Source organism: Amblyomma americanum, chromosome 4, assembly GCF_052857255.1.
Source record: "Amblyomma americanum isolate KBUSLIRL-KWMA chromosome 4, ASM5285725v1, whole genome shotgun sequence".
NCBI lineage: Eukaryota > Metazoa > Arthropoda > Arachnida > Ixodida > Ixodidae > Amblyomma > Amblyomma americanum.
In genome coordinates, this window is record NC_135500.1 from 186538341 (window position 1) to 186564116 (window position 25776).

The window sequence follows — 25776 nt, forward strand, 5'->3', positions numbered from 1 at the left end:
ACTCCTCTCCTTGCCCATGTGTGCGTTTGTATCAGCCATACATCCTGGCTCATCATCATCATTATCATCATCAGCGCTAGATTATGTTGCAATTTAACGCGAGGTATGACCGGCTGCAGTGGTAGCATGTAGAAAAACGTTTCTACATGCCAAAGCTCTACCTGTTAACCCGTGGCTCTACACGAAAAACATTTTTGTGCTTTCTGTGAACTGCCGTCTATGCAGTGGACCTCATACTATTGGACACTTTTTAATTAACAGCAAGGGTTCAATTTTGTTTTGGGGTGTGTTGCGGAGAACACTAAATAAAAACTTTGTTTTAAATTCTTAGTGTTCGTTACCTTGAACAACTCGACCTGATTACAAACCATATGAAATGTTTTCCCTCATTGTACTCCATCGCCTATCGAAAACGCGCATGCTGGACCACAACGTTGAACCTCTTGTTTCAGCCAGAAGCCATTTCAGTCAAATGATGCTCCAACTAAGGGACTTTATGATGAAAGGGGCATTCTACCGTACTGGTTTCCTCTTTTGAGGCGGTGTCTATCGTTGCCACCTTTTTAGCTGTGTTGTTTTCTGTCTTGGAAGTGAAGTGCCGTCACTAGCGGCGTGTTTTGTAAATAATCTGTATATATACCCTTTCTGAACGTACATGACCTCAAGTAGTAATTACTATGCTGAAAAAAAAAATTCAACAGATAGCACAGTGCTCTCCTGCAGTGACCAGCGAAGCTGATCTGCTTGCGCCGCCTCCGCGGTTTTGAATCCCAGTCGCGGCAATATTTATTTTAATTATTTATTTATTCAAGGCCAAGCTAAAGGCATCAGCAATATCCCGGTGGTTGCAGCTTTGGTCGTGAAGTAGATCTTTCGTTATAAAACACTGCCAGGGCAATACCAAGTAATAACTGCGCATGTATAACGCTGAAGCAAAAGCAACAACGAAAAAAATTTTGTTCCCGTCGGGAAAATAATTTATAATAAAAACAATCAAAATTTCTCAAATCACGACTTTTATCATCAGACTATTATGTGCGTTGTCCGGCAGTAAACTCTCAATAGTTTTGAAAATGGAGTTCTGGCAGTGTGACCGTTAATGCGGTACCATTAGCTTATGGTCGCACCAAAATCGCGCCGATTTGCAAGACAAAATTCTCTGACTGGTTGAGAGAGGTCACGTGAATTTGTTCCGTCATCCTGCCCAGCGCAAACAACCTGCACAGCGGAAACTGAGCAACCTTCTTTTCAGACAGCAACCTAGATAAAAATCCAGATAAATAATCAGAAAAAAACGGCAAATGCAAATTTCGCCACTGTCAGACTTAGCGGATACCTGCTACTGGATCTAGCATTCTGAATATCGTAGTTGATCGACCGAAAATTCCACAGAAATGCACAAACACACTGAGAAGTTTAAAAAAACAGAGGCTGTGACAAATCTTAAATCTAATGCTACTGCGTTACACTTTTGAGATGACATAAGCGTCCCCGTAGTTTATCTGCGTGCAGCAAGAAGGTTCTCTCTTTTCCTTCGCAGGAAACGGCACAGAAAAAGAATTTCTTTTCTTTTTTCCTTTTTGTGTTGTCTAAAAAATCATCACAGTCCGGATTTCCTCTATTTAGTTGTCTCAAGATCAATGACGGCAAGGACCTGGCGTCTCCTGAGCCAATCACACACAGTGGAAGAAAGAAGTAATGTTACAAAAAAATTGTGCCATACTAATCACGCTATGCAAATCCGACTCCAGGCGAGCTGATGAACGGCATGAGAATGCTCATAGAGAGTTCGAACTCAGTACAGGGAACAAAGGCTGCATGAAGATGTCGAGACTGCGCCCGTAGTTCGCTACAATCATAAAAATGTCCATCCATCTAAAGCTATGGTAACCCCATTTTCGATTACCATTCGACCAAAGCCTTGGAGACAAAGCCTCAAAACTTGATTTATACAGGAAAAAGTATGATAGGATGATGCCTCAGCTGATTATACTCCCTAAAAGATTGCGACGAAATGATAGTTCCTCTTTTCAGCCGTTCGAGGAGGTTTAGAAAAGGCGAGATTATTTTGCCAGCTGCATCAAGGCACGAACCTCGTTTCCCAACATATTTCACTCGAAGACAGTGCACACAATACGTGCAGAAGTATGCCTATTCATTCATTTCCTATATTCCGGCATGCAGTTTGCAGAACACTCAATTATCTTTACTGCCGTCTGTATGGCCCTCTCTGTTGTTTGCCCGGCTGAGCGTTCATTGTCTTGTAACACGACACGATACGTTGAGCAACGGCCGCTTCGTTCGGAGAAAAGGGCCTACAACTCTTCTAGATTCGTTTGTCAACTCCCGTTTGCGATTGGGGAAAGAAAGAATGGTAACGGCGTCCTGAGTTTACATTTCTAAAAAAAACCTCCTGCAAATGGAAGCCCGCTGCGTTCTGGTAATAAAGGGAGCAGGCTGAAGAAACATTCACAGGGATCCTGACGTGCACGGCAAACATTCCAGATCGAGAATTCCGAAGCACGCAATGCTGAAAGTTAGTCTCTTAGGAACACCCGTTTAGTAAGCAATGAAGGAACATCCTCTCTTTCGCAGAAGCAGTGTAGCCTGATGTAAGGTCTGGAAGATCTTTTTTTTTTGTTTACTTGCGTTTAATCGCCTTTCTTTGGTTCAAATAGCCCAGTACAAATGCTGGGTTCTCAAACATACTCGCATGGTATCAGGCAATTTCACTGACAATTCGCAAAGCGATCTTGCGCAATATTTGCAGCAGGCAGAGAAAACATCCGGGAAAACATTTCATGCAAACCATTTACTAGGTAGAGTCCTTTAGCACTGCAGGTTTTCATTATGATGTGCCTGTTATTTGTTGCACTGACAGAAAACTTCTAGCGTGGTTCTTCGCTGGATGCGTTTTAGACAAAGGTGCAGAACCCCGAACGATGAGCTTTGTTCATGATCTAGATCTGTCATATCAATGATATGAAAGGATTTTTCATTGACGTGGTGGTAATTCCATAATAGTGCTATTAAGTGGAGCCGCTCATGTAATGCCCCATTTGAGACATTCCAGGCAAGAAACAATTTTAAAAATAAAAGATATTTCGTATAAGTATTTTATTATTTATACCTTAGTAGTTATTTAAACCATCACACTCGTGAAATTGTTTAGGGCCGTGAGTTGAGTTGAGTTGACTTGTTGCATGCTACAGGTGGGATTAGGGCCGTGTTCAGTGGCATCGCTTCCAGGCAGGCCTTTCCCGCAGCTTTTTAAGATATGTGCACCTCGTCTTAATTTGACGTTAATGATAGCTGCACTAGCGAAATGAACCATAATTAAGTATACGCAAGGACACACGGCTGAGCTATTTCGCGGAGATCAATGTAGAAAATTGCCATACGATTTGTTTAACAGCTGACGGCTCAGGAGTTAATTTTTTTCTTCAAAAGCATTACAATTCGCATGCAGTTCAATGGGGCGAAATTTAATGTCAATATTATGAATTGGTTTTTCGGCTTATAGATATGCCGAAATGCTCCGAGTTCATCAGCGTTGATTGACACATGTGCCAGAGTGTGGCTTTCTGTCTGAACGTGTATAACTTCATCCTTATCAGCAGCATCTGGCGTTGCCTTCGGGGCATATTTCCGGCTAACATCTCTGCTTTTCGTTAAGAAAGCACCTCGTCCTGCTCCGGCTGCCCCTCCTCTCCGTGAAGCTGCCTCCAGTTTCTGAAGTTAGAAAAGCTAATTTTTGGCTCCAGAAATAACAAGCACAATATGACAGTGAACATAAAACTGGCAATTGTTATTGTTGCTCATAGAAGTCACGCGACAAAATGTGATTTTCTTTGAAATATGGCATCACGGCCGACTTCCGTAGCCTACTTAACTGAAGAGAAATTCAGCCAACATAACTGAAGAGACGGCTTCCTTCAGTAAAAGCCTCCAGAAAACTCGATCAGTTTGGAATCTGAAGGCAAGTCCATAACTACATGCGTGATGAGCATGCAGTAAGCACCAATGTGCGTCGCTTGTACCAGTCCCTTGGGGACTGTGGTGGCGTCGGCCCATTCATTAATGGCGATCCTTGTTCCAACAGAGGTATGTGGTCGTTTCTCCTGATTTAGAGTTGTTTGAAAAAACAAAAGACCACGATAAAGCTGCGCAGCCGCATTCGATGAGGCGGCTTACGATGTTCCCACTCGACTCAAAATTAATCTGCTTCCCTTGTCTCTACTGGCTTTGTCTTACTGATTTCCTTCTTTAAACAATTTATTTAAGACAGAGCTTGCGCGCACTATCCCAATGATAAGATTCTACTTGTGTATTTCTTGTGTTTGTTCACCAATCTCCATGAATTCATTTCCTTCAGTACGCCATTCTACCAGGAAGTGTTTCGGATACCTCGTGAGAAGCTGTCTTCTAGATAGGTGAGTGGGCTGGAGATGGCGGTAGGTGGGTGGGGCTTCGGTAGCGTGAGGCTTCATTCGCCGAGGCATTACAAATCGCGCCAGAATATGGCGGAATATCGCTACTACGAATGTCGCAGTAACATTGGCGGGCGATAACACAACGGGATGCGATAAACCCGGGTTCGCGCCGTTTTCGCGAGTGCCTCTTCTATTGATGACTCAGTAAAAACGAAAGCTTTCTTTTTTTACCCGATTTTTACATCAGCAACCGCACATCTTTTTGACGCTTTTATTCGCTGCTCATTCAGAGCCCTGAAAACGCGCTGAGCTTTGCCTAGATTCTTTATTATTATTACCCGTATATGCAGGCATCCTTCTTTCTTTACTTGCCGGCCTACTCATTAGCCGCTAGTCACTCCGTGGACTAAAAATAAAAAGAGCAAGCCTATTTTCGCTGATGAGTGCCAGCAGTGGCATCCTGCGAAAAGGAAATAGTTCACATTCCGGTTGTGTCAGTCTCCCCACAGGCTGCTACGTCGTGCTTCTATGTGGTGATTCCTCGTGGCGGTTGGCATCCATTCGGGACACTAACAAGTGCGACTCAATGATTTCAGCTGCTAGGCACGCATGCCCCTGTGGTTATCCCCAAGGTCCTTCCTATCACTTCAGTCAGTGGAAGTAGAAGATTGCTGTATAAGTACGGCAGCATATATTATATTTCGCTTCTGCTTTTAATTCTCATTGTTTTCACCGCTTGAAACGAACAGAGCGAAGTTCAGTTAAATTGATACGTCACAGATAGATGTCCTTATTCGTACAGAAGGAGTGAAAAATATGAAACTGCCTATGCAGGCAAGGGCAGTGCAACATCTTGCCACACATTGTGCTGAGAACGGGTTTTTGTTGATATTGCCTCGTTTAATAAGTCCAAGTTCAACTAATCTTGCTGGCCTTCTTTTTTGTAAAGTAATGGTGAATTGCTTGTTTTCCGGACGGCCTAAGACTAGTTATGTTTCACCTTCCTTTTGCACATAAATGTCTATCAACACCGCGCCTTGTGACACACTATAGCTAGACGCCATGACTGCACTATAAATATGCATTTTTCGTTAATCCTCTTTTTTCTTTTAGCATCATTGTAGCAGATACATTACTGTGGCCTTTACGCGCTGATTCACACTTAATTTAATGAAATCTTCCTGAATGTGAACTAAATATAAAAATAAACCGATCAAAAAAATCTTCTTTTTCTTTGCTGTGGTTGCCTCAGTGCAAAGCTTAATGTAAAGCTAGGCGTGCGCGACACCACTCACGGATGATACATCTCAATTAACTTTGAATAAAAGCGGCTTCTTCAAACAGTACATCTGAAAATCTAATGTACTCATCTACTAAGCCTACTTTTCGTGCTGTTTCCTTTTTTGCGCATCACGATCCTTCCTTCAAAAACAGAAATTATGCAATTCAGCCCTCTCGACCAAAGAATCGATGGGTGCTTTCAAGCAAAAAATCGGAACTTCAAGGCCGTGTGATTTTTAGTCTTTATCTTATCCACATCTATCTTTTTGAATCAAACGAGTGGCTCATCAGGTCATTACACCCGCTGTACCAACTTCATGTATGTGGTCCTGTGTTGCAGATCACCCCGTAGTGGCGTAATTCTGAAAAACAATCCTGATCAAATCTTATCTCAATCATGGCCGACATTTTGTGTATACAACACGCACACACACACACTTCCGTTCTTCAGACACTACAAATGTGTCAGAGGGAGGCAGGGGGCGCCTCCCATTCCAATGTGGAGGGGAGGGGGCGCAGGCCTTCTGTATGGCAGCTGGCCCTTGAGCTATTTTTATTTGGATCGATTGTTGCAAACTGATATACTTGAAGAGCTCGGTATGTGACGTTAACATAAATGATCAGCACTATTCTGCTTATATCATCACAACAAAATAAGAATAGTTCAATTCAGCCTGTTGCCCCCGCCCTAAATGCTCCTAGAACAAACTGGCAGAACTTTCATGTAAAACAAATGTTTTTCAAGACCAGTTTTCCTGTCGTACTATTCAATGCTATGACCTGCCTGCAAACATGGTCAGCTGCGGGAAAGCGGGCTTTTTCCGGCAAGCCTTGAACAAAGCATTGGGCGCCTATTTACGTCAATGTCCTGGGAAGTCTTTCTCTGTAGTTCTTCATTTTGTTCGTCTTTCTACTCGGTCTTCTATTCGATAGATGACTTGACTCTGTTGGCCGGTAACTTTTCTTGGAATATGGTTTTTATTATTTGCACCACCCGCGTATCCGATTACTGCTTAAGGCCTCAAAAACAGGCCGGCAGTATTTGGGAAATAAATAAATAGAAACCTCCCATCCCTGCTCTGTGGCGAAGTGAAACAGACTGCCTGCCGACAGTAACTTGATTCTCACTAGTGGACAGTTATACTCTTCTTCTGCAAACAGGAAGAAAAACTCACGCACGCAATGAGTTTCCCTCGTTTCTTGTTATTTCTAGGTTTTCTTTCTCTTGTTGGTCTTTCTTCTTCCTGTTTCTTTGTTTTTATGCTTCGTACGGCCATGCATCTCAAGAACGGAGGAAAGTTCGTGGCATTAACTACAGGTCAGAAGTCCGAGTCTTGCGTGCTGTCGCTTCAACAAGTACAAAAGAAACAAAAGCTCTCAGCGTGCTCGCAATACAAACAGCCTGCCTTCTTGACGGTCTGACGACGTCTAAATCTTCATCATCGCGCTTTGAGCACTGACAGCCCAATGGCCCGACAGCCCGCCGCCCGCGCCGACACTTCTGCCCCACATTGAAACCTCTTTATATGATCCATTCGGTCTCGGTCACCACTCAGCAACATTTCAGCCTTCCTTCCAACCTTCTGTGATTACTAGTGACGGCACGCCGATAACAAGGGCGGGCCGGACCCTGCTATCTCGTTGCGTGTCTATTCGCTAAGTTCTCTGAAAGCTTGTGAGAGCGTGACCTGTGTCGAAGGGGCGCCTTCACACAACTAAGTAAGCATCGCTGCCATTCGACGGTTTATTTTGTCGCTAGCTGAGACCAAAGTGCTTGCTTTCAACTGAAGCCCATACAGTGTCTGTAAAGCAAAGCTGTAAATTTTGTAATTCCGTAGTATGGCATAATGCACCCAGCGGAAATGAGATCATCTTGACAAACGCCTGAATCCTTCCTGCCCAAGCTTGTGCACATCAAACGCACTCCGCATTTGCTACAGAGTTAAATGGCTTCTATTTCGGCCCTCGTGCTGCATATGCAACTCTAGACTGACATCTCCCATCATTCATTGCATTTGTTAGAAAAAGTATCAGCCCTTTTTTATTTTTGTATCATATTCGCTGCAATGCGACGCAAAGCGAACATAACGTCAGGGACCAAAAACTAACTATGCGATGTCTGTTTTACTGAGGAGATAGAAGTGACGGAAAAGCAAACAAAGCCGCCACTAAAAAACCGCAAGCAAAATAGAACTTTCGTCTTGCAACTCTCCTATATCATTGGCATTTTATGGAGGCTGTTTTCCGTTGTTTAAGAAATGTTTCTATGCGCACCCACACAAAAGCGAATGCTTATCTATCGCTGCCAACCGGAGCTGACTTTTCGTATGTGTTCGGTGACTTCCATCTTCGTATTTCTCCTCCACGGTTTTTATTTTTCTCTATTTTGCTAGTAGAGCCTAACGGCCAGCTTGCTTCTTGTCTTGTCATTGTCCCCGTTACAACTGTGATCTGGCCTGCGTTCGCCAACCTGCGGCTTACCTCTTCCATTTTATCACACCCGAAAGCCAGCGGTGACCGCCGATTTCAGTGCACCATTGGTTATGACGACCCCAGCAGCCAGCGTTGCGTATACTCTGTTTTTTTTCTCTTCATTTTTTTTTCCCGAACAACATTCACGGTCGTAACTTCTAATCTACTTTGTCGTTTTTGATCCCCGCTGATTGCAACTGACGAAGGCCGGGCCGTAACATGAATGCGGCAACAAAAATAAAGGATAAAAGCTAAAATCGGATGAGCTGCTCTGATAAATAAGGTTCTATTTCTTTGGAGACGAGATATGCGAGAAGTGTGCATGCAAGTGGTTTTGTTGGCAGGCACTTTGTCTTTCTGTGTCGGGTGGCTATGTCCAATTTATTCTAGCAAACCTATATTTAATTTCAAAGTGTTGAGATATTCTTGGCTTACTCTCATCTCGCTGGTCCCATCATGGCTATTTGTATCGTGTGGATGGCGTGAAGAGGTTTCGTTATTTCTTGATGAGGTAATATTCGTGTGCTCAGCACTGACATTGTATGTTCTGGTTTCAGTTTCTTGCTCATCGTTAAGGTGAGCACCGATTGCCCGCCCATCAGCTCCATACTAGTGTCTCCAGCTCGGGTTCTCGCAACGAGGCGATCAACTGTCCTTCACGCGTGAAGTCTTTCTTAATATAGGAGCTTTATATGCGACCCTCATCAAGTGTTTTCTCGGTCTTTTTGAGATCACTTTTCTGTGAAACCAAGTTTTTAGCTCCAGAGAATATTGTTTACGAGAAATTTAATTTAAAACCTTCATACGTGATCATCTTTGGCACGTAGGGTAAATTCACAGTTCCTGCATGATGTATACACGTGGTATCACGCTCCGCAGAAAAGATATGCCTATGTTAACAAATTTCAAATGTTTAACGAGCTGCTGTTATTGCGGACAAAACGACAGTGTACATAGGTACATAGAACATATTTTACGAGTAATTTAATCTAAACCTTCATACGGGATCATCTTTTGCACGTAGAATAAGTGCTCAGCTCCTGTACAATTTATACACATGGTAACGTCGTCCACATAAAAGGTATGCCTATGTTAAAAAATTTCATATGTTTAACGAGCTGCGTACCACGACGGCGTGTGCATACCAGCAGTGACCTTAGGTAGGAAGGCTGCAAATGTTAAATCAATTTGGGAAATCTATAGATATTCTTAGTTGGTCTGTCGAGGTTGAAGTCCCACTGGCGCTACCCAGGTAGCACACGACAGCGGGCCAATATTAGAAAGCTACTGGCAAAGCGTGGCCCTAAGTAGGCCCAGAGTTGCCAATAAGCATCTCATATTGGCTGTGCCATCATCAAATTATGGCTGTCATGGGCCATGCTAGCCAGAGTTCTCCCACTCTTTGCCAGAATTGGCTAAGCCATTTTAGAAACCTGGCTATATTGACCTTGTCATGCCACCTCTTATCCAGTGTTAAACGTATACTGGCAGACGTTGGTGAAGATTGTACCGTGCATTATACTGGGCAGAAAACTGATTTTATTGTCGACTACCATCTAGGCAGTTTATAACTTTCGAAAGCGCTAAAACTCGTTTTACCGCCGGGGCTGGGCTTGTTCGAGTTCAAAAATTTGAAGTTTTATTCATCTTTTTCTTACCGAAAACTTTAGCAGTATATGTGTGGAATTGGATAAACAACGAATATTTTCCGACTGCGCAGTCGGAGATAGAGGCATAGCTATGACAACAAAAAAAAACTCAATGAAACCGAAGATGTCAGCGGATCGCGCCGGCCAGGGGGAGCTAGCTCTCGTACAGGAGAAACTAAAGGAGAAGCGTACGTGTCGACAACGTCGAGGCGCAGCGACGTCTGCCGCGGGCTCCGTCGCTGATCTGTTGGGTTCTAAGGTGCTTCACAACAATTTCCAAACGCATTCGCTCGCTGTATAACAATGGTGCTGCTGCCATCGACTTTTGTTCTGTCCGTTCGCTGATTTTGAGTTGTTCAAAGACGTGACGGCGACTTCGGTGGTGGTCAGTATAGACTGTGCATATTCCGCCACAGAGGAACCGCTCTGTCGCATAAGGCCGACAACGACACCATCCAGACCGACAACTACAGATCTATAGAATTCTATCGTTAATACTGGGCAACTGTAAGAGAGGGCATATTGATTTTCAATGCCAACAAATTATTTAAGACCAATGTAAGAGTCAATGAAAGTGGAACTTCTGGTTTCGTTGCGTGAAGTGGTCCTACACTCATAAGGGTAGACTTGTTGGTTCATTTCAAGTGTAAAAAACGTAGCGCAAAAAATACAAGGATATGTGAGTGTCTGCGTGTGTCTTCCTGAGACCTTGCCTTTTTTGTGCTACGTTTTTTTACACTTGGCCCTAAACTGACCTTTTTTTCTGAGTCGTGTCGTGCACGCTTTATATGTCAATATTCATAAAGGTTAATCTGTAATGTGGCAGATGTTTCCTACGCAGTTACACATCACTACCTGAGCCGTCAGTGCCAGTTCACCTCGCCATAATTATTTTGCCATCACAGCTCGGAAGCCATTCTCCGAAGCCTCTGTCTTGACGTAAATTAAGAGTTTATATTTCCTGCTTTCTTCGCCAGGCGTGCCTCTGGTGGGTTCAAGGCAAGCACTCTGCTACAAATTCTGCACGTCCGAACGATAAGTTGCCAAACTAAGCAAGTCCCACTTCTCACAGTTATTCGCTGCTGACACTATTTTCCTCTTGATCGTGCAGCGTCCAGTTTGTTTTACCGCCCCTCGTCAGCTACCACTTGTGTGTTAAATCCGGCCATGGGAGTGGCTGCTCAGCTTAATTGCGCTCTCTCTTACCTTCTTACCTTTCGCGAAAAACAATTTTATTTGCTTTCAGTTTGAGCAGTTACCAGTAACAAAATGCCTTTTTACTTTAATTATGTCCTCATCCGCGAGCGAGAGCAGGAAGAATTAGTTTAATTTGCTCCTGCGCTAAACGACCAGAGCTCATAACAAAGTGTGGCGTGAACTCTCACTACGTCCGCGCTATTCAGCGTTTAAATCCTCTGTAATTACCGTTCGGGAGATCCTTTCTTTTTTTTTCTTCTTAGAGACAATGTGTTTCATTATCCATGCCTGAACATTAAGAGTGCTACATTTAACGTGCATAAATAAACCTCTCCAACTTTCGCTAGACGTAAACTTGAGTATGCGGCTCCCAGCTTGTCTCTTCGTCATAAATACACACATAAAAGAAGCAATCCAAAAGAGGGTGTCATTTTAATTCGCTTAATATTAATTACCATTTCAGCGTAACTCAAATAACGCTTGAACTTGCACTACATCAGTCAAGCATACGTCGTGGCATCTTTCTTACACAAATGCACCCTTGCGACTTGGTAGTTCTTAATAAACATACAACGTTCATCTTATTCCTCACATAGACTGTGCAATAATTTCATTACATCCACGTTTATTCCAGTACACATGATTTCATATTTCTGTGCTCCATCGCGCTGTCCGCCTGCAAAGCGATCTTCAAAACTGCATCGCTCACAGAGCAGTCATGGCACTTTCAGCAAGCACCTGGTCAAGCAGCTCGCTTATAGTATCTAACGCGTCATTCAGTATTCATTATTCAGCGTTTTTTTATTCAGCTACTTTTGCCGTTTGTGTTCAATTTTTATTTATGGGCAGTTGTCCTCGCGTATACCTGCGCGTCTGTTCGTGCGTATGAATGATACTGAATTTAACCTGCTCGATGCAGTGTCGGAGAGTTGTCTTCACTTTCATGCGCTTTTCATGTGAATTCTAATATCCTGAGATATTTTTATGAAAAATTTCTAGTTTAGGCGTACTTGCCGCAGTTTCGTTGTGCTCAATATTGTTCAGTTGATTTGTGACCTAGTTTTCACAGGCTTTTCTCATCGACCCCCCCCCCCCCCCCACATTTTTTTCCTTTTAGAGGCCTATAAAATCTAAAAACAAAAAATTTTATTGTTGCCCAGAATCTTCTGCACTGTACTTAATTAATTACCGCCATAGCATTAAGCTCCCCGTTCTGCAGAAAATACAGCGTCGTTATCGGCGGTGGCGGCAGCGGATTTGTGAGCGAAAAGGCAGGTTGACCACCTGCCACCTAGGTCGTGTGAACATCTGACCGCATCACAACCTGGTCACTATGGCAGAAAGCAAGTTTCCCGCCGGATTGTGAGCAAATTGCCCACCGTGGCAGGTGCTGTTAAATTAACGGTTGGTCGCGAGACGTTGCTCGAGAAGAGGAACCTCGTCTCACAAAGGCTGTTTGAAGTAGCTACCTGCCGAGGAAGTGGCGCATTGTTCAACTGCTTCACCACAACGCCAGGAGTGGTATGAGGGCTGCCAGCGATCTATGAATGTAGTGTAGAGAATGGTCTATTCCGCATATATGAACTAGCCGTTTAACCCTATCGCGTTATAAACTTAAGGCGAAGCTTAAGTATCCCCTCCAATTTTTCTGTCTGATATTTCTGTAGATTCCTCTCCCGTTTTCCATAGTAACCAAACAGACGACAGTTTCGCTAAACCTCATGTCTTGCGTCTCTTTCTCGTATCTTCGCAGCAGACGTCTTGTTATAATTGTAATCTGATTATTTTGGGGTTATTTTAGGATAACCTGTATATTTCACCTCATAATTTATCACGGAACACAAAAACGGACATTTATCAGTAATAGAACGTCTGTTCTTCAATTAATAACGCTACCATGTTGTTGTTGTTTTTTTCATTTGATCGTCTCTTTCAGGGGATTACCAGGAATTGGGGACAAGCGCTCCTAGTTACCTCGGCTGCCATTTGAACATAAAAAATAACGCGTTGATATCATCAGCGACATAAGAAAAAAAGAGAATCACAGAGTGGCCTAACAACAACCAGTGCTATAGGCCGCTATGGATAGCGACGCTGGCTGGTAGCTATCCCAGATTTCTGGTAATGAGTTTCTTCTGAAAATCATTCAGTACCAATTAAAGTGTCCCCACGTTTTCTATTAAGCCCTAATTTTTCGCGGAATTTGAAGAACCTGGTCGCGATTTAGGCAGTTTTACTTCTGAGTTCTGACGACCAAATGAAAAAATAAAAGCAACCTCCTACCACTATTGAATCGAAAACGGAGGTTCTGTTAGTGAAAAATGTCATTTTTGGAGCTCCGTAATAGGTTATTCAGTTAAATATACAGGCTACCTTCAATTCACCACAAAATAATAACATCGATCAAAATCTCGGCATTACCTTTCCTGTTTACTACCGCGTTTAATATACTGGCACAGCTAAGGATGGAGGCAAACATCTGAAGCCCTCAGCACTGAGACAGAAGTTAGAACGCGGCACTGTATATTCAAAAAGACAATAGTCACTTACATATCCATCCGCATCGCAGTCTCACGAAAAAGTTAGGAAAGCTTTCTTAATTATACATTCAGTGTGACTTGCAAGAGAAATGAGACCATATTGAATGCATTTCGCACAAAGGGTAGAGTGGGCACGAGAAAAAAAATAAAATTTTCCTGCCCGCGCTGCATTTCGCACACTGACAGCTTTTATCACGCATGCTGATTCGAAGTTCAGTCTTCTTTGCAGCTTCGTTTAATAATTGTTATCGCTGGTTTTCTTTTGTGCGTCACACTAGCAACAAATATAGATGTCAAGGAAAGGATAACCTTAAATCTCATCTAGAAGAAAAACCAGTGTCTCCGTCTAATATTTTATACCATAGAACGTGCTCAGAATATGCTCTTGGGCACTCGCGGCGCCCTTTGTCCAGATACCTTCGGAGAGGTGAAGACCAGTGTTCGCCTCATCATCTCTGATTTAAATTTTCAGTGAGACCATCACAACCCTGTCACGGACTTAAAAAACAAACTTTGTAGCAAGGGGACTTCTTAACAAAGTGATACCAAAAGCGCTAATGTAGTTTATTGCAACAGCGGCAAAAGTAAGCCGCGGAAACAAATACTATCTCAAGTAATCCGTTTGCCACCTGTCAGCAACGTTCACCTTCGTCAGGCTTTCCCCAAACATAGTTCAAGTTATTCTGATTTGTGCGAGGCACTTCTTCCTCCTGGTACCTCGAACGTCACATCTGAGTAACTCAACTCATCTGACTTGTGATCCGGCTATGCATTTCCAAACAAAACAAAAAGAAAAGAGCAGTAGTAAACAAACTATTCTCTTATTTGGTTCTGTGTGCGCAATATCGAAAAATGTAGTAAAAAAATAAAACCGTGAAAGTAGGTTGCGAGATCAAAAGCAGCCCTTTTATACAACCAAGTTTTTCTAACAGAATGTATTCACCCTCCAGGCTCGGAAAACACGTGGCGAGCCGAATAGGGCAGCCAGAAAGGTCGAAGCCGGAGCGAAAGAGACATCTCTGAGCAAACACTGCAGTGCGAGAACGCGCTTGTTTCATGGAAGGAAATAAATGTAAAATGTTGGAAACTGGCCACACACACGTTGAAGGCGTAAGCATAAGAACACTCCAAAATAATGCGATTCTTGTCCTTACCCGAAGGCTAGAGCTCACTTTCAGATCCTCACTTTATAAACCTAAGATGACAAATGGTCCCAAATAATCAAGAAAGTGATGCCCGAGGCAGACAGCTTATGATTTTCTGGGCGCAGTATCTTGCAGGTGCCTGTTTTCAAGCCAGGACCATCGGTATGCATTTCAATCAGTACCTCTTATACTGAGCTTTCTGTGCGGCTTTATTTGATTTCTGCTTTTCATGAATTTCATTCGTGTGCGCATGTCGTGGTTCGCAGCTTTCTATGGACTCCTCTGGGAAGTGCTGGGAAGCAAGTGGGATCCTTTATAGATTTTCCTATAAAATTCTCTGATTTTCTTTTTTTCTTCTGCTTTACAACCAAATACTGAAGTCTCAATACATATGGCCTACTTAACTATGCCCGTGTGCAGTTCAAGCATTGTTTCTCACTTTGTTCAGGAATACAGCCAGTAGCCGCCTCTTGTTATTTTTCAGTAACTATGAGAATGTGCACACCGGTGTTTGACCAGGTTTGGTAAAAGCTATATTCAGTGGCTGTGCTTGACTCCGCTCTAAAACAGGAACAAACACGCCAGCATCCGCATCCGGATAACGTCTGCTTTTATTAATCTCCCATTGATGGAAATCTACAAAATAAAAAAGACATCTTCTATGCTCCTTGGTTTCGGCAAATGTCAGTTTCCGTCATTTATGCCATAACGAGCGCCTATTTTTCCTTTACTTGTACGCTTAATAGTATCAACAAGTGATTCGCGAGACTCGGACTTACATCAAGGAAGACAAATTTATGTCCGCGTCTTAAAAACGCTCTTTGTTCGCATATAGAATGGTACGAGCGCTTAGTAAGCTGCGTCGCATTAGCAGCGCAGTTGTGTATTGAAGAAACAGACATCGCTTTGAAGCGCATGGCGTGCAACGAGCCGTTCAAGGCCCTGAGCTGCGTATCAATTATTTGTAAGTGTGTAATTTAGTCCTGAGAATCATGCAGCGCGGTTAATTTCTGCAGCCCAGCAACATTACAGGCGCACAACCATTCCACTAGCATATTGGAATGTGCCGTCGGTTTGAAACAAAACCCTGGAATATTTTACGTGGACTTCTAGCTGAGAACGTCTCGTCGGCTGTCGATTTGCAGTGTTTGCTTGGCAACACGCAGCTTAATGACAGAATTCTTTCAATTTTGTCTCGCATTCATGATTGCTAGTTCTCATGTTATAGCAAGCGTGGAGAACATAGACAGGCTTTCGTAAACTAAGCGCCATTCTCAAACCGTAAAAATTAACCTCGACATTTTTAACCAGCCAATGTGCACGAGTACTTGAGCAAATGCGACCTTTACGAAACTCGCCATTCGTGTCGAAAGTTCCTAGCAACGTCTTACACTTCTGTGCTGTCTAGCGTGATTTTCGCAAAATACTAAATGACTGCAGCGGTGTCCTTGTGGTTGAGCATCCACCTCGCATGCGGGAGGCGCGGGGTTCGGTCCCCAGGGCCACAGGGTACCCACAGGTGATACAATGAGTACAAGCTTCCCCTAGCCTGGTGCTCGGCTTAATCAGGATGAAGTGCTTGGGAAATGGGTGTTTGACCCCAACTTAGGCAAACGAAAATGCCTTGTGCCAAGGGCCTGTTTGGCCGCGGGTGCCTTTGCTCCATAGAAATTCACTTTAATCATCAAAAAGAAAAGACTAAATGTCCCAGCTACTGAAGAACAACGTCAACCTCTTCAGGCCCATGGATTGCCGACGGCATCATTAGAAATTTCTTACACTGTGTAGCATGACCAAAGAACAAGTTTAAAAAGCGGACCATGATACATGCGAGTAAAAGGTTCAAATAAATTCAAAAAGCTACTAAATATTTTAAACTGTCACCTTTTCTTTCAGCAAGGATGTCAGGCTGCCTTTCATACTATAGAAAAGGTATTCCACACGTTTAAAGTACATGTATCAATATGCTATGATTTAACTGCGCTGGTATCCGACCATTTCAGGAGGAGGAACATGGCATGTTTGCGTGCAACGTGGTTTTGAACCACTCATCGGAGAGTGCATTCATCATCATCACCAGCAGCCTGACTACATCCACTGCAGGACAAAGGCCTCTCTCATACCTCTCTACTGAACTCTCTCAAGTGCCAGCCGAGGCCATCTTTGCCTCCAACTTCTTAATCTCATCCGGCCACCTAACCTTCTGCCGCCCCCTGCTGCGCTTACTTTCTCTTGGAATCCACTCCGTTATCATTAACGACAATCGATTAACTTTCCTTCGCTGTCATCAACACACGTTTGTTCCCAAACAAACTCTTCCCTCTTCCTGTTTCTTAAAGTTACACCGATTATTTTCCTTTCCATAGCTCGCTGCAACGTCCTCGGTTTAAGTTGATTCCTTTTCGTTAGCCTTCACATTTCTACCCCGTAGGCGAGTACCAGTAAGATACAAGTGCTAAATGCTTTTCTCTTGAGGGATATTGTTCAACTGGCATACGTGATGAGAGAAAACCTGCCAAATACTCCGTGGTGCCTCGGTGGTTAGCGCTCTCGGCTACTGAGCCGGAGTACCCGGGCTCGAAATTGGCCGCGGCGGCCGTGCGCTTTGATGGAGGCGAAACGCTAAGGTGCCCGTATGCTGAGCGATGTCAGTGCACTTAAAGATTCAAAGGTGGTCGAAATTATTCCGGAGACGTCCGCTACGGCACCTTTTTCTCTCTTTCTTCTTTCAATCTCACTTTCCCCCTTTTTCTTACGGTGCTGTTCGGGTGTGCACCGAGATGTGAGACAATTACTCCTTAACTCAAAAACAATTTTGAATTTTCTTCACCCAATTCATATTCTTCAATTTATTTCACTCTCACGAACCGGATCTGCGTTGATTGCCTGCTCCAAGTAGAAGTATTACATTTCCACTTCCAGCGCCGCGCTACCAATCTTAAACTAGTTCTTGTCCGAGACTGTTCGCCCGAGAACATTTTTTTTTAATTTTCTGCATATTTATTTTTATACACATATTATACTGCAAACCGCCAACATATTGTATTTAGCGCAAGCAGCTCATTAGTTCCCAGAATATATGTTTGTTTTCGCTGAAGTGACTAACTGTGTGATTGTGTTCTTGTTCTTGCTACTTAGCGTAGATCTCTTTTCGATCAATTGTGTTCAATATGGAGGGCATATTTGGCAAACGAAATTTGCTAGTCTGGTCTACAAGAAAAAGAAAGTTACTGAAGAGAACGACCTCAGGACCGCAGCGTGAACTGCTGCATTGTGGAATGCTTGCAGAGAACAAACGCGGGAAGTACACCGCATTTTATACGTTGGCGATCGTTGAAGCGGCTTCAAAGCTTGTGTCAGGTGCGCATAGTCGTGTTATAAACGCGTAAAAATGGTTGCTTCATCATTTTTAGTTTCACAAAAATCTAAGCATGTCGTAAAAGTGTAGGAGAAAGGAATAATGAAGAAGTGGGGGAATCTACTAAGAAAAAGCTCTCCCGCTTCTACACTAGAATGAGATAGGAGCAAGACAAGGTATAAATGTGATAAGGGGAAAAAGAAAAGAAAGCCCAAAAGCACGCAAGGAAATTGCACAAATGTCTTACACAAGATATTGACTAAAAATAAAGCGCACAAGGAGACGGAGACAAGCAAAAGAAGACAGAACCGTGGAGCGCTTTGTCCTGTTTCTCTCGCTTGTCCCCGTCTCTTTCTGCCCTTTCTTTTTAGTCAACGTCATGAGCAACCAACTAGCCCCAGAAACAGCCTTGGTGTCTTACACAAGGGAGGAATCAAAATTTGCAAGGTTCAACAGCACCGTCACATGCAGCCGTATCGAGCGTCCTGATGGTTTATGCCTTTTTTTCAAGATCTTCTGGAAGTTATTTGTGGACATTATGTTGACGCTATCCACCTTTCATTCCACTTTATGTTGGATAGTGGTTCCAGCAACCACCAACGCGTGCTCGGAACTTCAGCGGTTGTGTAGGCCTCTACTGATGCATGAAAGGAAACCAGCGATCATCAACTCCTACTTCGTCTTCTTGGCCTCCTCGGCTGTCAGCTATGTTTCATTCACTGTTCAGCAAACTCCTCTTCCATTGATCTCTTTCTAACCCGGCAGCGCGCCATCCTGAGTCACCCTATCCCACGAGACCTACTGATCCCATCCCCCCCCCCCCCACCCTCCTGATTATCTCTCCTGACACTGACTGTACGTTTCCTTTTCCTTTCATTACATGAGCTACATCCGTCGCAAAAATCTAAAACATATGAAACTTAATCTTCCAACCCATCTTGGGGTGACCGAACGCGGCATAATGGAGGTCTGCAAGCATAACTAACCCAATTTAGAATAAGAAATAACAAAATAATGATGCGGACAGACGCAAGGCAAGTGGCCGAGGAGTTCACTCACAAAGTGATTCCCACATTGCGGAGTCAGGCAGAAAAATAAAAATAAGCAAAATATCGATTGCCGCTCAAGCTGGGGTTTATTACTCAGAAAGGAGTAAGCTTGCAGCACAGCTTGTTATCCGGCACCTTCAGATCCCATTAGAATCGGGTGCGTGTCGAGAAGTGCGGAGGGTGGGGGCGACTTGAGCTCTTTGCTCTCTGCACGAGCCTTCCGTGGCATCATTTTAATTGCGTTAAGGGGCGTTGCGGCTCTATGTGAGCGCGTCGGTGTGGCCCAGCTTTAAATACCACCGCAGCGCAGCAGGTGCAAGAGGAGTAATGTCGAGGAGAGATGCTCATGATTCCTTCTTCTAGCTTTCTTTTTATTCCTCCAGTCAGTCAGCCTTACTCCGGATGCTGCGCTCTCCCGTTCTACGCCCGTCTTCTTTGTCGCCTTTCCAGTCTTCTTCCACTTTTTTATTTCGTTACTCCGGCATTCGGAATGATTACAAAGACGGTTCGTGTCTTGAGAAGCAGCGGATCACTCCTGCTCCTTCTTCAGGACACAGAACACGGCGCACGCGGCCTCATGTGCTCCTAATTCTGAAGCAAGCATTAGAAGCTCCTTGCTTTTTTCTATCTCTTGTTTTTTTTCATAGAAGCGCGGAAGTGATCTGCACTGTCCTGCAGCTTCATACCGCATACTTTGGCGGCATCTCCTTCGACAGTTGCGCAGTGCGTGTGGCCTGCTTAGCGCAATGCTGAAATGCACCATGGGTGAATGCCGGAATTTTGGCAGTGAGCTAGTGTGAGAGCAGAAAGACGCACGAAAGGCAAGTGCTGAAGGAATACGCAAGGGGCATATGAAAGTCTTGTTCCATAAGAGAAAAAGATTTCATTCATTTAGGAATTTAGTAACCCAAAAAATGCCAGAAGCGGAACGATTTTTGCACCAGTACAAAATTATGAAAGCTGAAAATATTTAGGCACACAAACTGCCATGAGCAGATGGAAAAGCAGCGTAAGGAACATTGGAAACTATTTCGAGAAAAGCGACCCTTAAAGAAACCGCAAATGTTAAACTTGTTTTGTAAACCAGTATGATTTATTTTTATATTGCGTTCCAGCTGTGGGTACAAACAAGACGGAAGTAGGGAATATAAGAGAGGCCCTGCTGTCACAATTTATTAAGCCGGAAGTGAGGGCTCTGCCATGCTAGTCGGTCACAGTGAGAGAACGTTTAATGCATAGAGGAAATGGCAGTTATTTTGGTGGGTCCTCATTCAAGGAGCCCATTGGCAAGTATTAGGAGGAACTTCGACTTTGCGCCGGGCCGCTGTCACCTGACAGAAACGCCAGAAAAACAAAACTTCTACATCGTTTAGGAACAAAGGCATGGCGATGCCTAGATGTAGTGTGCCTGAGTGCCACTTTTCATATGTAAGTATACTTTGTCCGTTTTAAGCATCACGCAGCCCCTACGTTTAACGTGTTATTCATCCTGCCCCGGCCATCTTCGCGGTTTTTTATGCGGACGCTGTGATTATAAACGTGTTACTCGGGTGCGTAATACTTAAACAGGCTTGCAGCGCACAGGTACTTGACGGTAAAACGCCAAAAGCATGTCAAAAGACGATCGAAAAGTCTTCGTCAAGCATAATTGGCGAAAGCAGTCGCTAACTTCGGAAATAACTGTTACGTAAAAAAGGCATGCTGAGTGAACTAAACGCCCTCCATTAGAAACAAACCGTCACAGGAGACCTCCCAAACTTTACTGCACCCATGAAACACAACGGTTGGAAAAAACTGTGAATTTCAAACTTCACCAGGCCACGACTCTCGAAACGTGCGATGCACGCGCCGTTGCGTTGGCTACGCTGTGTTGTGCCATGAAAACGCAAACTTCCTGATCTAAAACACGTGATTTCCGATGCACCTCTTGTAAAGAATTTCAGATATCTGAGGCATCTATGTTTTTTCTTCCTCCATGGAGTAGAAAGAATTAAACATTCATTACTATCGTTCTTAAATCGTCTTCATCGCCTCCACATAGATGCTGCAATGACACATAGCGACCTAAGTGACACATTTTACCTTTTTATATTAGGATCACATTCTCCTCAGCTTTTACACAATTGTTTCTTGAGTGTTCTATACGTGTATTATTGTCTAACTTTCAGTATGTTTCTCTACAATAGCATGTTGAAATGGGCAAGAGCGGCCCTCAGAAGAAACATTGTTTGTTTGACCTGTGTACTCCGAGAGATTTCAGTAGTGCTAATGTAAAGGTGGGTTAAGCGGTGTCAAACAAAAGAAAGTCCTAGATTTTTCTCTGGTCATTTCGTGTCACTCTTTTGTATAAAGTGTCAAAAATCTATGTGGTATAATAAATGAAGTAATAGAAAGCAGCCAGTCGGAATATAATTTTTCTATTTTACCTGCTTGTGAAAATCTCATTGGAGAGACAAATATGTACAAAACAGAAAGAGTGGAGAAAAAAGACGCAGGTTGAAATTTCGATAACTGGCTGCAGTTTCCTCGAGAACTAATTAAAAAAAAGTAACCACTAACTTACCTTTCTTTAAAACAACCGCTTCTCTTTAGTGTACATGGTGTCTCAAAATATCACCTTGAAAGCTGTGTATGTTCAATATGTTCTCTTTGTATTAGACATATTTATTTGCGCTTCTTTTAACCCTGGTGCAGTCGGCAGGGAGCTACGTCCTTAATACAGCCACTCTTAAATACGGCACTTCTTAGCAGAGTGGATTCATTTCGAACAAGTGATATTTTTATAACGGAAACGCACTTCCTCAGGGAAGTGAGTATGCACTCTTTACCCAGCACCAATGGATTGTGAATAATAGTGATAAGAGAAGTGCACAAATTTGATTTGCACAAAGAACCCCTGAAGGGTAGTTTGTTCATATTTGTGATTTATTTCCCGGACTCTTTTTTTCGGCTTCTTTATGCAGCACTGTCTACATACACCCTCGCTTACTTCCTTTCATCGTGAAGTCCGTGCGACAAGAATCCTTTAGTTGCTTTCAGATTGCAATCACGTTCCTTCTATCGGTCAACCCCGACCACGCCTCATGGCACGCACTACGTGTGATGACTCACACGTCAGGAACTTTGGGAAGAGTCTAAGATGCGGCCCTGTGAGGGTTTCGGTTTGGGGAATTGATTGAAGCACGTCCTTTAATTAAAGCCTACATGTTCACATTGCTCGATGCACTTATGCGGCCTTGTGGCACCAGAGTTTCCCGGATGCTAAGGCGTGCACTTATTCGGTCGTCTCCGACTGCTATAAAGCTTATAGCTCGAGCCTTCTGCCACAATTTCCCAGAGGTTTGCCCAGAGCATAACTACGGCCGTGCTTTCGAGGATAAAGAAATGTCAAATGTTGCGACTTTTTATAAAAAAGACCGGGACATGGAAGGTCATGTAGGGCTGCGGATTCTGGTCACTTCTCTTAAAGCCCTTCTCGCTCCTTGGCTTTGAACGTGCCCTTTTTTCCTTGCAGGCGTACCAGTCGCATTATGAGCTTCCAAGGAGCGGAACACGTAGCCAAAGACGGCAGACAATTGAGTGGTCAGTCAAGGTGAGTTACCCTGCTTGGATAAATTTGTTGTGGCTGGCCCAGACAAAACTGATTTGAAATCATTCGAAGGGGCCTCTGTTCTGCAAATGATGCAATTAGGGATGATAAGAATGGTAATGATTGTGTTTTGGCTCGAAGAGAAATCCGTGCTGAGCTCTTTGTGTATATTGAGATTTTACTGACAACTTAAGAAACTTCAACGTTGCCTGCATGTCAGGCGTTTGTCTATGAAGCATTATAATCGGTCATTCCCTCCAAAAATACGCTCGCCAGCCGCCACCGAGGTGTGTCCGAAGCTAAACGTCACACTGCGTTGGAGTTCAAAAATTCCCTAATTGAATACTGCAACATATGCCACTCCAGATGCTTTACTTGAAAACTTTCTTACTTCAGGAATGCCACTTAGGTTCTCTCGCTACATACCGCATGAATGTGCGTTGCTCGTTGGCAGTCAGATGCAGCTGTTTTTCCAAAAATTAAAGCCAAGTAATTTTGTCGCAGCCGTGCTTCTGCGACCATACAAGTGGCAGTGCTGATTATTCTAAAATAAATTATGTTACCCTGAGGAAGTATATTTTGGGCTCAGGCTTTGAGGCAACTGAACAAGTTTCAATATCGGTAAGTATCATCAAACAAATGCTAACGATAAGCTAACAGATGTTATTGTGTCTTACTGCTATTTCAGAGCAGCAGATTGTATGAAAGCGCTTTATTTGAACTGGAAAACACAAAGCCGTTGAGGGGAAACGCTAGAACAATCAGGTATCACGCTATGCTCGCGTCGAGGTCTGAATCACAATGCGATCGCTTTTTATATGGCTGGACCCGGTAAAAAGAACCTTAGATGGCACCCCTCCACCACCCTGCTTTGGCTCTATGCCAAAGCGGGGCTCTAGGCAGCAAATAGGAATGGTACATCAAAATTTGTGAGCATCGATTATAATTCCGAGTGCACTGAGTTTTGTGCCAAGAAAACAATTATCTTAGGTGTACAAATGTAAATTAAAAGGTAAATATTACTTTCGATGAGAACATTAGTGTGCTTCTCCAAGTGCCAGTGATCCGCTTGACTTAGACTCGGCAGCGCGATGCCACGTCTCAAATTCTTTTTGCTAGCACGTGCATAAATTGGCGAGAGCGAAAGAGAAATAGCATCTTCTGTTATACCACAGATGGCGGCTCCAAGCAATGTTCCGTTCAGTCATAACACGTCAAATTTTCCAAAGTGAGCGATAACATTCACATTGTTCATGAAGGGGGCAAACAAAAATTTCGCCTTAATTCTTCCTCCCCATTCTTCCCCAAGGATTGTTATTAATGCGAGAACATTATTGCAAGCTGTCCGTTTCGTTTCTTCGTCCTTGTCTTTCTGCACTACAATTGCGGCCAAATTATTATTTCCTTGACGGTTTTTGCTCAACGACTCTCTAAAAAGAGGTTTGGAACACTGATACCTTGGCTTTCTATTTACGAAAAGTACGCCATCGTCTAAACACATCGATCTTATTTCTAACAAAACTTTCTTTTCATCTGCCTGACTCTGAGCTCACTCCACTTTCCTCAAGCCACCACACCGAATATTTAAAGTTTTTGCACACGTTAATTAACGCTTCCGCCATTTCAGTTACTTGGCAACTATTTAAAGATTAATAAATCATGATGGTTAAAAGTTGCCACAACTAACCATTTTAACTTTTAGTCTTTTTCAAAGTTTGTTCCGGTTCACTATAGAAATTTCGAACTCCCTTCCTGGCACTACTCGTGCCCTGTCTTTCAAACAATTTTCAGATTCTGCTAAATGTAGCCGGAATGTTTACCCTGTGCGTTTCTGTGTGCTTTCATAGTACCTCGTATGCTGCTGACAGCTGCCATTTATTCGAGCATGTTTTTAATCCTCTACTGAGAGCTCAGTATGAACTAATAAGGAAAAGAAATGACAAAACAAATAAATTGTATTTTACATTAATGTATTGTAGTCTGTTCTATTATCTTGTATTGTGATAACCGTAAGCACTACTTTTAACCGCCGTGCGTATGTACAACTCTCGTACTTGTTCTGTGTGTTTTGTTCACTGTCTGAGAGAAATTTCCAGGTAAGCAGAAACGAACACTATTATCATGCATCAAATTTTTTTTGTTTGTTCACACTGGTGGTACTTCGCATCAGTGTACAAGTTCTTATTTTCGGCACAGCTTAAACACCCCTAATATCCGTTTTCCTAGTTCGAATAAAACCAGAAAAAGGCTTGAAGACTGAACCTTCCTCTCGAGTTTCAAACTCCACAGCATCAAGGTTGCAGCTAGATCGTCCATGCATAACCTGAAATTGAGACCCCTAATCCAGGCTCACATAAAACTCGTCTTCCCAATTGCACAAAGAGGAATGCGTCCGCTGTGGGATGCGCATAGTGCGCTCGCACAGTCTGCAACTCAACACCGCCCTAGAACATGCGTCGGAGGGAGTTTCAGTTTTCGCAAAATGGAACAAAATTCACGAACCACGATTTCAAAAACGTTCCTCTAATACGCTTCTCATGAGCTTCCTGTATAATCGTTCCAATTTTCCCTCCAAAATAGAAGTTGTTGTGCCATGCGTCGGCAAAATGATGCATGGAAATAGGAGCACCCTTCATAATGATTACAGAACAAGACACCAATTAAGGAAACGATTTCGCTTAGCCTTGTTTACTAAGAGTGCCACCGTTTAAACAAACTGAGGCACAAAAACAATTGTAGATCTACATGCCATCAATGAAGGTAGAAATAAAGAATAGGCTGACGTGTTAGGCGCACCATTGTGACCCGGCATCTCATAAAACATTTTAAAAAGTTCGTATTTGAAAATTACTTTATGAGCTACGCCGGAAACCTCCTCACTATCAGAACCACCGGACACACCATAATTTAAGTGGAAAACTGTTTCTCGAGCCAAAATTCTTCGGACATTGGTGTGTGTGAACACAGTGCATTGCAAGTGAACTTTTGTTCGCAGGAATAGTATGCTGCTGTAGCGATGGCGATGACGATATCTCGTAGGAATTTCCTGGGTGTCCGTAAAGG